Consider the following 16,797-nt stretch of genomic DNA (forward strand, 5'->3'; position numbering starts at 1 on the left):
ATTTGTTATAAAAGTTTACAACTTGCAAAAATAGGAAATTTTGTTATTTGTAATGATATGAATGAACCTAGTTGAGAGTATGTAAAATGAAGTCAGGTACAGAGAGATAAATACCATGGGATTTCACCTATATGCTTATGCAGAAGCTAAAAAAAAAGTCAAACTCATGGAAGCAGAGAGTAGAAGACCGGCTACTGGAGGTAATGATGGGGATAGAGGAGGAGGGAAAGAGTGGGTGAAAAAGGGGAGTTGCTGGTCAACAGGTTCAAGGGTTTCTATTAGATAGCAGGAATAAGTTCTGGTGTTTTACTGCACAAGATAAATATAGTTAATAATATGTATTCACATTTCAAAATAGCTACAAGAGGGTATTTTAAATATTCTCATAACAAATAAATGATAAATATTTGAGGTGAAAGATATGCTAATTACCCAGATTTGATCATTCTATAATATACACATATATGTGAACATTACATTGTACCACATTTATTATTTGTGAATCAAAAATTGACAATTATTATTTGTGAATCAAAAATTGATTTTAAAAATTGAAATAAAAATGTTTTTGCTCTCAAAGAGTTATCTCTAATTCTCATCCATACCAAAATTACTATCTATTTATAAGCACATTTTATATATGTGAATATTTCACGTCTGTCTTACCTTAATTATTTATTCAATAATTTTTAAATGTTCATTAGCTGCTTCTAGCACATCAGCATGTCTTCTTTGAAGGAACCAGCCCACATTTGGATGCATAAGATTCCCTTTGCTTTCCCATCTTAACACAAGTGTATGGTTGTGTGCACCTGAGGCTGTACACCCCTCTACATTCCAAGATCACATTGTGGGTTGTGATTTGAATGTTTTTTTACACAAGTGCCAAAATGTGCTTCTTCCTGGGTGGAATCTGGGAACAGAAATATAGGCATACATTTCTATTCTTATGTGTACTCTTGGGGGATCTAAGGAAAGAGGGCAGCAAGGGAGGGTTAGAGAATCTGCATCTTAATACATAAAAATCTTCGATCCCAAGCAGTTCTAGCCTTGGGACACTGAAGGGAGTTGGCCCAGAGTAGCCCCATCTCCCAGAAAGGAATGGAAGATGCTATCAAAACAGGCTGTACCTTGTTTTTTTTCCAATAATTATAACTTCCCTCCTTGTTAAGAGCTGAGTGAACCTTGTCCAGCAATAGTAAAGTAAGGTCTCATTTCAGGTGTGTGGTTTCTTTAAGATAAGAGCACGGCAGCTTTAGGTAACCGGGCTTTTTCTTCCTTTGAGCTTTCCCAAGCTCTTCTCTGCCTTTAAAAATCCCGTCAAAAATGACCTCCTTCCCACACAAACTGACCTTATAAGGGATTCCCTCATTTTTCAGTCCCTTGGACAAAGCACATACTACTTCCATGCATATTCTACAAGTAGCATTGGATTGTATACCAGTTATTTCACATGCAAATGCTATTTCATATATGCAATTCAGTTCCCTGAGAGCAAATAATCCTTATCAGTTATTGATTGTCACAAGAATTCATACATTTAAAAACACTTCTACATTTAAAAACACTTGGAGTTATAGCCTGTATCCCAAGTCATCCCTTCTGAAGTGCCCTAAGGGTTTCTACTAATGGTTTTTAGGAGATTTTTGAACTAAATGTATGATATTGATTGGGAGAATAATGTACTTGTGAACTAATGTATTCATTCAGTTATTCATTCAAAGACTTCTGTTGTGCACTAATTGTACAAGGTACACTTAGTGGGTGGCATAAAGTAGAATTAGAGCTTGCTTTTGCTTTCCAGGAGTATAGTAATTATCATTTATTCTCACAAACATCTGTTTCTTCTAATTTTGTAGGGGTGAGGTGGGCATGTGGTAGGGGTGAATTTACTGCCTGCTTGTGTTGGGAGCAGGGTGTACTGGTAGCTCTGGCTAATCAGTTGTGGAAAAGGTCATGTGTGTTATTTCCAGAGTCACAGGTGTGTCACATTCACTGGTGGTGTGAGACCCTCCAGACCTCTTTTTTTATATGAATGGTGATCAACAAAGTGTGAGAAAGTAGCTTCTCTATGAGTTTGTCCCCTGAGTGAGAACCATTAGTAGACCCTCAGCTAATGGACAAGCTGAAGGACTCCATGTGTAAAGCATTCATGAAGACTCCAATGGAAGAAGCAGCAATGGAGCTGGGCTCAGTTTAGGGGGAAAAAGTAGTAATTCAAAGAAAAGTATTCCAGTAACAATTTGAATCTCTGTCTTGAAGGAGAGTTAATATTCTTATAATGTTGGTAGAGAGTAATTCAGAATGAATCACAGTTTCACTACTACTACCACCACTCTGCTACTAATTGCATGTGCTTACCATCTGCTTGGTTATGTGCTAAGTGGTTAGGCTGAACTATCACCATCAACCTTGGCAGTGCCCCCAGGAGGCAGGGGCTATCTGCATCCCAACTGATTCTGCAGGTGAGGAAGCAGAGGCATCAGGATGTTAATTAACAAGGTCCTATAGCCAGTGGACATCACTGCAGAAACTCAAATCATAGCCTGACCCCAGAGTCCATGCTCTCAGCTATGGGACTGCTCTGCTTCTAAGGCAGGCATCATTGTAGTTGTTGGATGCAGGGGGGAGTCCGGAGCTCTATGTTTTCAGGACTCAGTTTATCTGATGATGCAGTTCTACCCATTGCTGCAGAGTAGGAAGCGAGCCTTTTTCAGGGTGGTGAGCCATACTGGAAGAAGAACCAAGCCAGCTACAAAAGGAATGCATGGAGCCATTAGGGGGCGCCGTTTGCCTTCAGACTACAAGCTTCTGGTTGGTTCTGGTTTTCCAGGATCCTCCTGAGGTCTTTGAATTTGAGAAGGGATTGCAGGAAACAGAGCTCCAACTCCAGAAGTCACAACAACTGAGTTCCATGTCACCAATCCTCTCTGCCCTGGCTCTCCCCACCAGTTTTAATGCTCTTTCCTCTCCCATCTACGGGTTTTAGATATGAAATTTCCACGAGATATTTGACCCTTCAGTTGGGGTTTTAAAAGCCAGCCAGAAGTAGTTTCCAGCTGCAATTTTTGAACAGACTCCAGCTAGACAGATGTAACTCCTCATCTGGGCCTCCTCATTTACCCCAGAATAACTCACCACCATCACTTTCGCCTCCATAACTTGGCATATGCTCTTCTCTGCTGATCTGATTCATACTTGCATATCAAATGCAGCTCTCAACTTTGAGCTCTGCAGGCTGTCTCATTGCTGGCCCAAACAATTTCCTACCTTTCAAACAGACCCTAAGCTCCTTCAGGGCAGGCATTGTGTTTTCTGCTTCGGTCATAGTGCTTCATGCTTTCCTGGGGATGTGTCAGGGGCTCAGTGAAGGCGTTGCTGTCTCAAGCTTACTTTATTTTCATCCTTTCTGATGTCCTTTTCTGTGCCTCCCTTAGAATACCATGACATGTGTATTGTCTTATCTGAACCCCTGTTCCTTTCAGAACCATGTTTTTTAAAGACTTAAATCAGTCCTCAGTTCAAATCATGGTTCCATAATGTTCTAGCCAAAACATCTTGGACAAGTCACATACCCTCAGTTCCTTCATCTGATAAATGAGAATAAAGTGGTGGCAACTGTATTTTAGTATGTGAGGATTAATGATACATAAAACATCCAGCAACTGACACATATTCGATTCTTTATGGATCAAATTCTGGGCTTTCCCTCTATTTTGTTTTCAAGCCTCATTGGCAACAACCTGGTTGTTCCTTATCTTTGAAATCTGCCTCCCTCTGCTCCTGCTAAGTTCCTTGCTTTGCTTGTCTGAACCCAGTGTCTTAGTTCCCTGGGAAGCAGGCCTGAAGTGTGTTTCTTCGGAAGGCTGTGACCCAGAGACAAACAACTTCCTGTGGCCCAGCTCCAGCCATGTGCAGTCCCATCATTCCTGCACACTTGGAAATGTTATCAAGTTGCAGAGAATTTGGTAGCACTAATCAAACATTTGCTGTGCACCACCTGGAACTGGTGTGTACTTTAAGATAATGTCTGGCTTCATATTGGATGCTGGTGATTAGAGCAGTAAATTAGCCCCACTTCGTGGTTGCAGGTTTTCTTGGCCCACTTATTGCATCGGAGCAGATTTCAGTGTGCAGATGTTTTTCAGCTTCCCTTTTCATCTCCAAGGAGAACAATTACAATATCCTGATGTTCTCCTGCCATCCAATTATTCCCATTTTGCCTCTGCATTTAGCTCATTGATAATAAAAGGCAGGAGAAGCCTGAAATCCCCCTGTGCATCTTTGCTTGAAGGTGCTGTCATGCTGGTGACCTGTGTGTGGTTTGCAGCTGAGTGGTCTCACTGAAGTCAGAGGGAGCCTTCACTTAATTGAGGGCAATTGGCCCTTTGGGTTCACATCCACATGCCTGTCTCTCTGCAATGCTCACACAGGAACACACCCTCCTGGGTCTTCAGGTTCCTGTGGTTTTCCACTTGCAATAAAAGATGCAAGACAGGTCAACATAGGGCAATACAAGGGGGCAGTTGCTGGGCGCTGGGGGATGGGAGGTGGGAGGGACATAGCACCGTGTGTGTGTGTGTGTGTGTGTGTGTGTGTGTGTGGAGGGGCTGTTGGCCACATACCACCCAGCAGAGGGCAGCAGTGTCTAACAGTCTACCCTAACTCCCTCCTCTAATTCTGAGACTGTCTGGGGCAGGGTGGGGGTGACTTTAGGTGACCCCTGGTAACCCCAAGAAAGTGGAGGATGTTTCACTTGTGCATGGGTGGGATGGTTCCCACGGAGGAACATAGACAATTCTAGAGCCAAGAAGCCTTTTGGAGAGCAAAGGTCTGATTCATATCATAGCAAGAGAATTTGTTCATGGTCATCTAGACTGGTCCTAGGAAGGCATTTTTCAGGATGCTGCTTGCTCTTCACTTTGAAGGTGAAAAAACCAAGGTGGCATGTAACAGCCAGCAGAGGAAAAGATCTGTGTGGCTTCCTCATACTTTTACCCCTCCTTTGAGTGCAGTGTAGTTGGTCCTAGTCACTTAAGACAAACTGCAAAGGCTTCTAGTCTCAGCTTTCTCCTTTTCAAACAAATGCAGTTTATCTCCAGTTTTCATTTGCCTGTGAATTGCCTATGCTAGATGTCTTGCTTCTAAAAAATAATTCCTTTCTTCCTCCTTGCTTAACCCTGTAACTTCTCGTGGCTTTCTAACCTTGCTCATTTTCTGGGGATTTACCCTTGTTATTGGTCTTTCTCCTCAAATCCATCCTGAGAACGAATCTCAGATTAACCTCACTCATCCTTCTCACCTCCCACCACTGTCTGAGTTCCCTGTGGGCTGCAGGGAGCAGAGAGAAGGAAGTCAGTGGGTTCAGAAGTATAGGAAACAAAAGAAGTCTGGGTAAATAGAGCCCAGGGAAGTCACCCAAGGCTACTTTTCAAATTGCTGTCCTGTAAATAGGAGAATAGCTTAGAAATTTTGAAACATGGAACAACCTGAGACCTGATTAAGCCTGTGTGGTGGGTCTAAATGGGGTCCAGAACATCAAGAGAGTATGAACACTCAGAGGTACATGAGAGGAAGCACAGGGAAAAAGGAACCAGAGGAAGCAGGGGATCGCAGGAGTCTAACAACTCTTAATCTTGCCTCTAGGGAAGCTGTAGAAACGATTCGCCTTTGGCTGAAGATTCCAGATGGAAAATACCTAGAGTTAATATGTTTTAGTATAAAATATGCCGATTTTTTCACTTTTCCATGTGTAGGATACATGGAACCTGTCAAGTACTTCTGGGAGCCACATGGGATTATGGGAAAGGAATGGTGCTTGGAATTAGGAGACCTGGGTATTCATCCTATTTTGTCAGTAACTCATTATATGATATTGGGCATGTCAAATTCCCTCTCTGGTTTCTAGTTTGCTTTTATGTCAAATGAATGGAATAGAATACACCAGGGAAGACAAATGTATACCACAAATAAAGGCAGGCAATTTGTACCCATAGTATACATTGCTATTAGATCATAGCATTGTTCCCTAGTGAATTAACTCAGAGTCCCTCTCAATATTGTGTTTGAAATAGTCATTATCAAGCAAATGGAGCTTTTCCTTAGGATTAATACTATTTTCCATCACTGGACCAGATCATTTAAAAATTCTAAAGCAAACTCTTCTCCTACTATATATTGCCCATGACTGTCATGGTCATAATATAAATGCTTCTTGACTGAAAATGGGATTAATCTCCATAAATCCATTATAAATTGAAAATATCATAAGTTGAAAATGCATTTAATGCACTTCATCTATCAAACATCATAGCTCTGCCTACCTTAAGCATGCTCAGAAGCCTTAACCTACAGTTGGACAAAATAATTTAACATAAATCCTATTTTATAATAAAATGTTGAATGTTTCATATAATGTATTGAATGCCTATATATTAACTCAAATATATCTAAAAAACACTGACAACATGGTACACTGTGGAGTACTGGTTGTTCACCCTCTTATTGTGTAGCTCGCTAGCTACACCAGGTGTCAGTTTGCTGCTGCTGCCCAGTATCATGAGAGAGTATCATATCACCTATTGCTAGCCCAGGAAAACATCAAATTTCAATATTCAAAGTGCAACTTCTACTGAGTGACTGTCACTTTTTGCACCACTATAATATCAAAAAACCACAAGTCAAACACTATCATAAATCATGGATAATCTGTAAATGGATATCTATAGTTCTTATTGAAAGGACCACATGAAGTGTAACAATGTTGGCATCAATTGATCAATTACAAGTATTTAATAAGTGATGAGCCAGTATCTAGGACTTCTATAAATTATTTATAGAGAGATTTGGCCTAAAATACAAATATTTTAGGGACTAATCACAAGTGACTTACAGTTACTCTGACCCATAAAGGTATATGATTCTTTCTTATATGCAATGTAGGAAATCACATAATCTCTAGGCACCCAAAGTGAGGTCGAGAGAGTTAACTGTAATGGAGAATCTAAGAAGCAGAACATGGTGCACTACACAAAGTTATATAGATTAAAGCTAGCATAAATGCCCATCTTGCATGAAGTCTTCCCTTAAATCTTCAAGTAGAATGAAACCCTGTTGGCCTGGATTCCCATTATACTAATCAAATGGATTGTGACATGTAGTATCTTTCTGTAAAAGTATAAGCTCTTTGAAAATAGAGCTTATATTTAATTCTTCGCTGTAGCTCCAGAATTTAGCACAAGAGTTACTTCCAAATGTTTCTAGGAGTTGAAATAAAAATTTTGTCTCCAATACGTGTGTCCTATAAGAAGCTTGTAGTCCATATGACTAGATCACCAAGAGCTATTCCCAAGACACAGAGGAGAAAAATAAAATATTGGCTAAAGTGCAGAAGTCCTCAACCAGTTCAGGTCAGGATCTAGAAGCAAAGGGAATATATTAGACCCAGTCTTGTGTCTTTGTGATTTATGGACTTTGAGGTGACTGTGGTCAAAAGACCACAGAAAATGAGTTCAGGAGAGCTTCTCCTTTATAATTCCTAGTTACTTCAACTCTAAAATAAGAGGTTTGGTAAAATATAAGTTCAGCGTTTTCCAAATCTAACATCCAATGATATTTTAATTTGAAGAGGCTGTAATTATTTATTAACCAAATTATATGCCAATAATCATGATCCTGTTGCTATATACGAAAAGATGGATTCAGATCTGCCTGCTTCTGCCTTGCTGGAGAGCTGAGTTCTGACTAGTAGAGATAATTCACTGTCTGACAAGTGCAGAGCACTGGCTGGCTGCATCTGTGGAGAGAGGCTTCAAACAATGTTGAAGAATCGCTTTGTTGGGGGACTCAAGCTATGAAGCTGCAGGCCAAACTTTTTGGGGGGTAATAATCTAACAGTGCTCAGGAAAATTCATCAAACTCTACAAATTCAGATCATGGAAACCAGAGCTGGGCAAGGTTGATCCATCTTTAACAAACAATTTTGGAATTGACAAGGAATTTTTTCAAGTGTTGACACTTTTGAACCATGACTACAAGGCTACATGGTGTTATTCATGTTTGCTATATGAGGTAGCTGAGACTTAAAGAGATCAACAAATTGTTGAATTAATTTTGAGAAATAAAAAAGAGCAGCTTGTAACATCTGGCACTCACATCCAGGGTATGTTATTCTGTTGGACATAAACAGTCCAAAGAATACCAACCTCTGAAAAGGTTATTCTGAGACCCTAGTAAAATGAGACAAAGCAAGACCATTTCATAATTTTGTCTAAACATAGTACAAAACAAGGCCACTATGCCATACATAAAATATCAAATACTCTTCTCTCCCAGGCAAAACAAGGGACTTCTACTTCTTTGCTAGTTGCAGACTAATGCTTATTCTCATAGTTGACATGACTAATTGAGATACTCAGTTGTAGACTTGTCTCCACTTTCTGATAGCATTTAGTCTGGAGCAAAACTTTATTTCCTTAGACCCTGTCTCAATTCACCCAACCAAAGCCTAATCTTATAGTAGGTTCTTTGTAACACCCTCTTACTGAGATGCCCTGTAGGTTCCCATGGTGTGTGTTCACCCTTGCTACAGAGTAATAAATCCAGCTGGGTCATCACAGATGTGTTTCTGATGGCCTTTGGCTGAAGGGCATGAACAGTTTCCATAAGATTAAATGGGTTGCCATGGTCACACTGTTAATAAGCATTATTCTTTCCAGGACACCAAACTAATGAAGGAAACAAGGATAGCCTCACTGCCACTGTAGGAGAGAGGCCTAGAGAGTAGAGTGGCAGCCACTAGGAGATTATTGAAAGACACTGGGGTTGGAGGAGAATGAACCATCATCATAATCTATTTGTGATTCTATTTGAACTTTTCAAATTCCTTTCAAATGGTCCCAACTGAGCTCTATATTATTCTAGTGAGGAAGGTAGCCATTATTGGGCAGTTTGACAGATGAGATGAAAAGTCATTTGCATATGGCTAGTTAATGGTGAGTACCTTTCCTCGTAGATAATACTTCTTCAACAGGTTCATACATGAGATGAAGTACATGCATGATATAATTTTGGTCCTAGTCAGGTTTATCCTGTATTTACTAGGAAATTAGAGGATGGAAGACATTGTTGGTGGATTTTTTTTTCTAAAAAACCGTGAAGATTTAAAATAAAACACTTAGCACAGGAAAACAATGATGCAGCTTCCATAAAGTTTGATGTTCTCTTAGGCTTCCTTAAGAGGTGGGTGGGGCTCAGATTGTAAAAAGCGGTTATACAAAGAATTTTCAAGGTTTCTCACCCAGGTCTGGGAATGTTTTGGAAAATCAGTGAGTACCTATAGTGTTTTCAGATGAGGATAATGACAAGAGTGCTTTTGAAACCAAGTCAAAGAAGGAATGATTAAGAGGATAGGCATGTAGGCAGTTAAGTTGGAGAATAGTTCCACATAGCAGAGATATAGCTGTCTTCAGACATGGGAAAGGCCACCACACATAAGACAAAATAGGTTTTCACTATGCTGCTTTGGAGGCATAATTAGGACCAGTTGGTGGAATTCATAAGAAGCCAACTTTGGGAGCTAGAGCTGTGGCATAGTAGGTAAAGCAGCTGCCTGTGGTGCCAGCATCCCATATGGGTGCCAGTTGCTACTCCACTTACAATCCAGCTCTCTGCTTTGGCCTGGGCTCCTGCATTCACATGGGAGACCTGGAGGAGGCTCTTGGCTCCTGGTTCCTGGCTTTGGATGGGCCCAGCTCTAGTTGCTGTGGCCATTTGGGGGAGTGAACCAGCAGATGAAAGTCTCTCTCTCTCTCTCTCTCTCTCTCTCTCTCTCCCTGCCTCTCTGTAACTCTGCCTTTCAAATAAATAAATAAATCTTAAAAAAGAAGAAGCCAACTTTGGGCTCGATATAGGAATTGTCTTTTTAACAATCTTGACTTGTGCTTCCAAGGCCATGGAAGCCTTTTGAATCCACAATCTCTGTCAGTATTTAGATAAGGTCATAAGCAAAGTGGAAATTCTCTCCTCCCTTCAGAGAAAAGTGCATCCTTCTTTGATGGCCACTTCTTTCCACTGGGGTCCCACTCACAGAGATCCTTCATGTAGGATTTTATTTTATTTTATTTTTTTTTTTTTGCCACAGTATCTTGGCTTTCCATTCCTAAAATGCTCTCAAGGACTTTTCAGCCAGACCAGAATGCCTTAAGGGCTAATTCTGAGGTCAGAGTGTGAAAGTAACCTCAGTAAAAAATAAGAGTGGGAATAAAAGGGAGAGGAGGAAGTTTGTAACTGTAAAGCTGTACAGTTCTGTGTACATTCCTACAGACTTACTTCTAAGGGCACAGTTTAAAAACTTGCCATGGGACCCCAAATACCATTAAGCTGGGTGGTAAATATGCCCATCTTAATCTTAAAATGATCACATAGATAGGATTAAGTGTTAAAGGGATCATATAAATAAGATTAAGTGTCTGGTAATGATAATAAATAGAATTACAAAGGAGAGAATGTTCCAACATGGGAAGCTATCTACACAGCAGACTCATAGAATGAGGGCAAGTCTTATACCAGGTAGAAGTTTGTGCTCCATGACATCTATAGCTGTTCTATCCTTTTTTTGAGAGAGAGAGAGAGAGAGGTCTTCCATCTGATGATTCACTCCCCAACTGGCCACAACGGTCAGAGCTGTGTCGATCCAAAGCCAGGAGCCAGGTGCTTCTTCCTGATCTCCCATGTGGGTGCAGGAGCCCAAGGACTTGGGCCATCCTCTACTGCTTTCCAAGGCCATAGCAGAGAGCTGGATCAGAAGAGGAGCAACCGAGACTAGAACTGGTACCCATATGGGGTGCCGGCACTTTAGACCAGGGCGTTAACCTGCTGCACCACAGCACTGGCCCCAGTTCTATCTTTAATATGTCCACTTACGTCACCCCAGGCACTGAGTTAGGCTCTGACTGGGAGTGATGGTGGAACAGGGAATTCATGAATTAAGAAGACACAGTCACTATTCTATGCTGTATTTATAATTCATTACTTTTGATTATAATATAGTTAGCTATTTGGTTAAGTATCACTTCATCAGATTCATTTGATACAATATATTCAGCATTTTTCTGTTATATTTTGGTGAATAAAGCAAATGTGGTCCTTGTTTTCATAGAGTTTCATTGAGACCTTAAATTTGACAGCAGGAACTGTATCATAATCTAATTTTTTGCTCTTCACACAACATTCATAAAATTAACTTGGTTGCATATGGAAGGAGAAATTAGAATTCAAGGCAATTAATGTTCAACCCCAAACACTTTATTTAATAACTTGTCTCTATCATGTTACCTCAGAGCTGAAAAACTATTTCCAGAAGTCTTGAAAGTCAGTTTTTCACTAACGATCAAGGATGGCCAACCAAGTTTAGTTCTAAATGTTAACTGTTATAATAGCTCATAGATTCTTCTCAAGAAGCAGTTCTCCAAAGATTTTACTCTGGAGACCTGGAATAAAAGGAGCTGTCTTCAGATCTCTTTACCAGTAATTCAATTCAGTTCAGTTCAATTCCATTCCATTCCACTCTTAATAGTAGCCTTTAAGGCACTCTGCTAAATACTCCAGAGAATTCAGCAATACATGAGACCTAGCACCTTGCCTTAGGAATTCACTGTCTATTTTGGAGTCCATGGATAAATAAGTATAAAATCAAAGTAACATATCTAAATGCCTTAGGGGAAAAACAAGGAGATAGAGATTAAAATGGTCTCCAGGATCAAGAGGGTAATGTAATTTCACAGAAACTTGAAGTATTATACATTTTTTTATGGTGATTGGAGCAGGTAGCACGTTCCAGGAAGACAGACTGGCGAGCCACAGAAACGGGAAGATGTGGGATGCTTTTGGGAAACAGTAAAGATCTGTATAACTGGAAGGTTGTGTAGATAGTTGTAAGAGATAACATGGGAACATGAGGTTGTGGAACCCGGAACTGGATGTCTGGAACATTAATGAACTAAAATAAACTTAAAACGGTTTAAGTTTAGTGGGTAGGAGAATGGAATGAAATATTATTCAGCTTTAAAAAAGTGAAATCTGTCATTTGCATCTGAATAGTTGCAACTGGAGGACTTCATGTTGAGTGAAATAAGTCAGGCACAGAAAGACAAATACCACATGTTCTCCGTTTTATATGGGAGCTAAACTTGAAAGAAAAAAGAAAGTAATGTTCGCATGTATCATTTTACACTTTGGTTTTGAGGTGACATTGGCTTTTAGAATTCTACGCTAAGAGTTTATGTAGAAACCAATGTCTAAAGCTTGAGATAAAAACGGAGGTTAGTACCAGGGATTTCTAAGTCATCTGGGTAGAAACTACTATTATATAAAAAAGATATAATCATGAAACGGTTGAGTGTAGGGCTACTCTGGAATTTTGGGGGATAATTTTGGTTAGATAAAAGAAGAAAGCAGTAAAAAACAGACAAGGAGTAGGCTATGTGATGAACATGTCAACATTAAATAGGGCATAGAAATCAGAAGAATCATCTTAAGAGAGGCAGGCTGGTGGTCAACATATCCTAGCTCAAGGGCCACCAGGAATGAGCAATGGCTTCTGATTATGGCAACCTCAGGTGTTTTGGTAACTTTCTGAAAGCAGTATCGGTGCATGGTGGAACAGGCAGCCAGATCACAACACACTGTTCTGACAACAGAGGCAGTGGTGTAAACCACCTTTCAAAGGGGATAGGAAGTGGAGGAACACTTTGAAAGGACAGCAAGGGTGACAACAGGATTTATTAACACAAAAGAGGCAAGAACCTTTCTTTTTTTTAAAGAAGTGGATAGCAATTGAGAGGTTAAATGTATGAGAAGAATGAGGAACCAAAAATCTCATTGTCAGTGATTCTTAATCAACAATCACAAATTAGGATCTACAGCTACAGATGTTACCATTGCCCTTACCCAGATACCTGCCTTATAAGTCTAGCCTCAAAGCCATGCCTTGGCTCAGACAGTTACCTCCTCTCAGGATGTTCCCAGCTTGTGTCCATCCTACCACCACTGAGAACTTTCTTGAAGTCCCCCTCCTGCCAGTGCTCTCTCTCTCTCTCTCTCTTTCTGAGCTCCTGTTGTACCATCAGTTAGAAACACCCAGAGCAGCCTAGAATGATTTTTTTTTCTTGAGCATGTTTTTCGTTGCAGCTAAACTCTTGGGGTGTGGTGGGGGTGGAAGTAGTTTCCCTACTTCTGTTAATTCTTAGTAACCCTTAGCAAAATGTGATCACACAGCAAGTGCTCAATAAAAATCTTAGACTCATAATATTTAATTGAGAAAGTCTAAGTACCTAATGTCCTTGATGTGGATATTGAAGTCTGGGGAGTCTTAGGAGTTAATCCACTCATTCTGTCTTTTGTCAAATACTTGCTGAATCTTTATTTGTAGCAGGCATTGTGTAAGGTCTCAGGACCTCAAGGAGACAAAAAGATTCAAAACTAGCTTGGAAGCTCAACAAATTACACATTGTACAAAGTAAAATGGTGGTGTACACAAGCTGGAGCAGGAATTAAAGCTGCACATGAGGTTAGGTCCAGAAAAGCATCCATAAGGAGGAACAATTTGCCCTGTACCTTGAAGATCAGAATTTGTAACTGGTTTGTTAATGTCCATGTCAGGGTGTAGTCCAAACCTCCAAAATTCATACTGCTGCCCTTCCATCTTGGGCAGTGACAAACAGCATGATTGAGTAACTGACTGCTCTATCCCTAGCCACAGTTCCCCACCCTTCCCTGAACAGAGGTATGTGGACATGCACTGTTGCTTGTTACACACACACACACACACACACATACTTCAGCCTGACCCAGCCTGGTTGTTATGGCCATCAGGAGAGTGAACCAGAGGATGTAAGATTCTCTCTCTCTCTCTCTGTAGCTCTTACTTTCAAGTAAATAAATAAATCTCAAAAAAAAAAAAAAAAGTCCAGATCAGTAAGAAGAGTTCAACCAAGAGGGACAGATGGCAAAGGAAGACCAATTCTACATGGAAGGCTGCTGTCTTCAGCAGCAAAAACCTTCATCAGCAGGAAAAACACATCAGCATGTCACAGAGAGCTGGAGGCGGGAGTCTGCGCTGGTGTTTATGTGACCTTGGTGCCGCCTCTAATAGTGCACGACCCTGAACATTTCCGTGCCTCTCTCGGTTTCTGTCTCCTCATCCTTAATGTGAGTGCTATGGATGGGAGTTAGAGATGGAACAGCCTCTGAAATCCCTTAACTCTGGCGGTCTCCAGACTTCTAATTGAACCCCAAGTAGACAGCAGCTTGTCATTCTCTCATCTCACCTCAAGAGGAGTCAGAAAATATTTGGCTCTGTCTCTTTAGCATGGGAAGTGGTGGCCCACAGACATCACAGTTGAGATATTAATAGATTATTCCAAATGTTATATTTGCATAGATGCACCACTCATTATGCAGATTGCCAATTATGAATTATTTGTTTTTTCTTCCAGGGGAGAAGTTGTTTAATTGCAAACTGTATGAGGGTGACTTTGGGCAGCATGAAGACAAGCCTCTCCCTCAGCAGATCCCTTATCCCTTTGGGAAGTTCTCTGAAACCATCTTCACTCAGACAGCTCTGAAAAAGCCAGGAGGTCAGCAGGGAGTGCTGGACACAGGTGAGGAGAAGGAAGTCAGATCCTGAAGTCAGTGTGATCAGATGCCTAATGTGAAATAGAAATAGTTTTGCTGTTACTTTGCACAACCCACAATGCAATGTGCTGTGCCCTTTTTAGCTATGGCAATTCTGCGGGCTGACCCATACAACGAAGATTATGTCCCTTCCTTGCAATTCAGCAAATACCGTGTTTAATAGTAACCTGTCTCTGATTGACACCGTGTCGGGGCCCTGTCTAAAGTCCTATATTTGGGTTGTCTCGTTTCACCTCACAGCTATTAGGAGATGTTGAAGCTTAGAGAATTTACTCACTGCTCCCATGCTGAACTGCTGTTTGATCACAAGCTGTCCGATCCTAGAGCTGAGCACTTAGCCACCACACTGTCCTCTTCCTTAGACATTTAATACTTTGACCATGGGCTGTTTCTCGCAAGGCCAAACGTAAACACAAACCCGAATTCTGTGGGCATGCAGAAGAAACAGGAGCATCTGATCTAGAGCCCTCAGCTGTCCTCCGTTAGACTCCAGTGTTCTTTCACTTAAGCCTCTAAATCTGAGAGTAGCCTGAAGTTGGCTCCAGTGGGAACACGTTTGTGATTAATGAGTTTTTAAAGGGAGGAATGAGGGAGGGCTATAGGAGCTGTTCTTTATGAAGAAAAAGAGGAAGCTGAGAAGGTATCTGGGGCAAGAACTGCAGCTAACATGGTAGTGGATAAAATCATAGTCTTAGGAGAAGAAACAATGTTGAAAGCCTCCTAATCATGGTCAATATGGCCAGTGGGCTAGGGAGAGAGCCCTCAGCTGAATAATACAGATGTGTGAAGATAATAGGGAAAAGGGATTTCTTCCATACCTGGGTGCAACATTGTTGGGCATAAACAGAAATGACTCCTGTTATTAGGGTCAGACTGGTTTGGTTGGGTTTCAAGACTTCAGAATGAAGTGGACTCCACAAGATAGTCCTCCAGTGACAGAAGGGTGGTCTGCCACTGCCCTGTCCAATCTGGGAGCCATTGGCCACATGTAACTCTAGAGCATTTGAGGGGTGAGTAGTCCAAATTGTGTTGAAAATTAAAACTACATGCTTGATGTCAAAGATTTAATAGGACAAAAAGAATGTAAAATGTTCAGTTCTATTTTATATTGATTAGATGCTGAAATAATACTAAGTATATGTTAGATTAAATAATGATATTAAAATTGATTTGATTTGGTTTTAACTTTTAAAAATGTGGCAAACATAGAATGATATAGATGACTTGCATTGCATTTCTATTAGATAGTGCTGATCTAGATCCTACCTTAGGTGCAGACCTTGGGCTATTTCAGGCACTGGACCCTCCCAGTGACTTTATGTCTCCCATGCAGGTTGGTCTGTTCTAATTCTCATACATAAACAATGCCAACTCTGGCAGTAACTTCTTGAATGACGAAGAACAAGGTCTGTCCTAGAACCTGATTTCCTACTACAACAACAAAAAGATGTCCTTGATGTCCTCAGAGTCATTTCCAGCTTTATCCTATAGTCCTATGATTACAATGACCTTACACTATGATTATTAGATTATAATATAGAAATGCTATTTGACAGAAATCAGTTATTCATTATTACACTTAATTTTAGAACCTCTAGTTCCCAACAAAAATCTTATCTAATAAGGTAACACTCTTCCAATTCCTTCCAAGAATATTAAATAACTTGGTACCACATAACCCCTACCTATGTAACTTTTAAGTTTTATTCTGAGTACTCATACTCATCAATGAAATCACTTGTAAAGCAAGTCATGGAGAGTTTGATGTTTAGAATATGGGTGCTGAGTAGAGAAAATTGTCAAACTTGAAGGTATCAATATGTACTTTTTGTAAATTCGGTTTCTGAACTTTTTTACTGGGCGAGATCTGAGCAAGAGGCATTGATCAATTCCTTCTCAGTAGATATACACCGAGCAATATTAAAGCAAGAAGAACATCCAAGGTTTAAGAGACTAGGCTCTGAAATTAGAAGGACAAAAGTTTCTATTGGGGCTGGTACTGTGGCTTAGTAGATCAAGCCTCTGCCTGTGGCACCAGCATCCCATATGGGCTCTGGTTCGAGTCCCAGCTGCTCTACTTCTGACCAGCCCTGTGCTAATGAC

At 40.5% G+C, this 16,797-nt stretch overlaps 1 long non-coding RNA gene across 2 annotated transcripts in view; it reads left to right on the forward strand.

Moving 5' to 3' along the window:
- The window catches only part of LOC138844028 (uncharacterized), a 142,717-nt gene that overhangs the window by 54,812 nt on the left and 71,108 nt on the right, over positions 1-16,797 (forward strand). For both annotated transcript variants that reach the window (XR_011379348.2, XR_016214044.1), the window contains exon 3: positions 14,496-14,660. This is a non-coding gene — a long non-coding RNA (uncharacterized LOC138844028). The remainder of the gene's footprint in view (positions 1-14,495; positions 14,661-16,797) is intronic.

This window comes from Oryctolagus cuniculus, chromosome 10, assembly GCF_051225735.1.
Source record: "Oryctolagus cuniculus isolate XC-2025 breed Fujian yellow rabbit chromosome 10, ASM5122573v1, whole genome shotgun sequence".
In the NCBI taxonomy this organism is placed as follows: Eukaryota; Metazoa; Chordata; class Mammalia; order Lagomorpha; family Leporidae; genus Oryctolagus; species Oryctolagus cuniculus.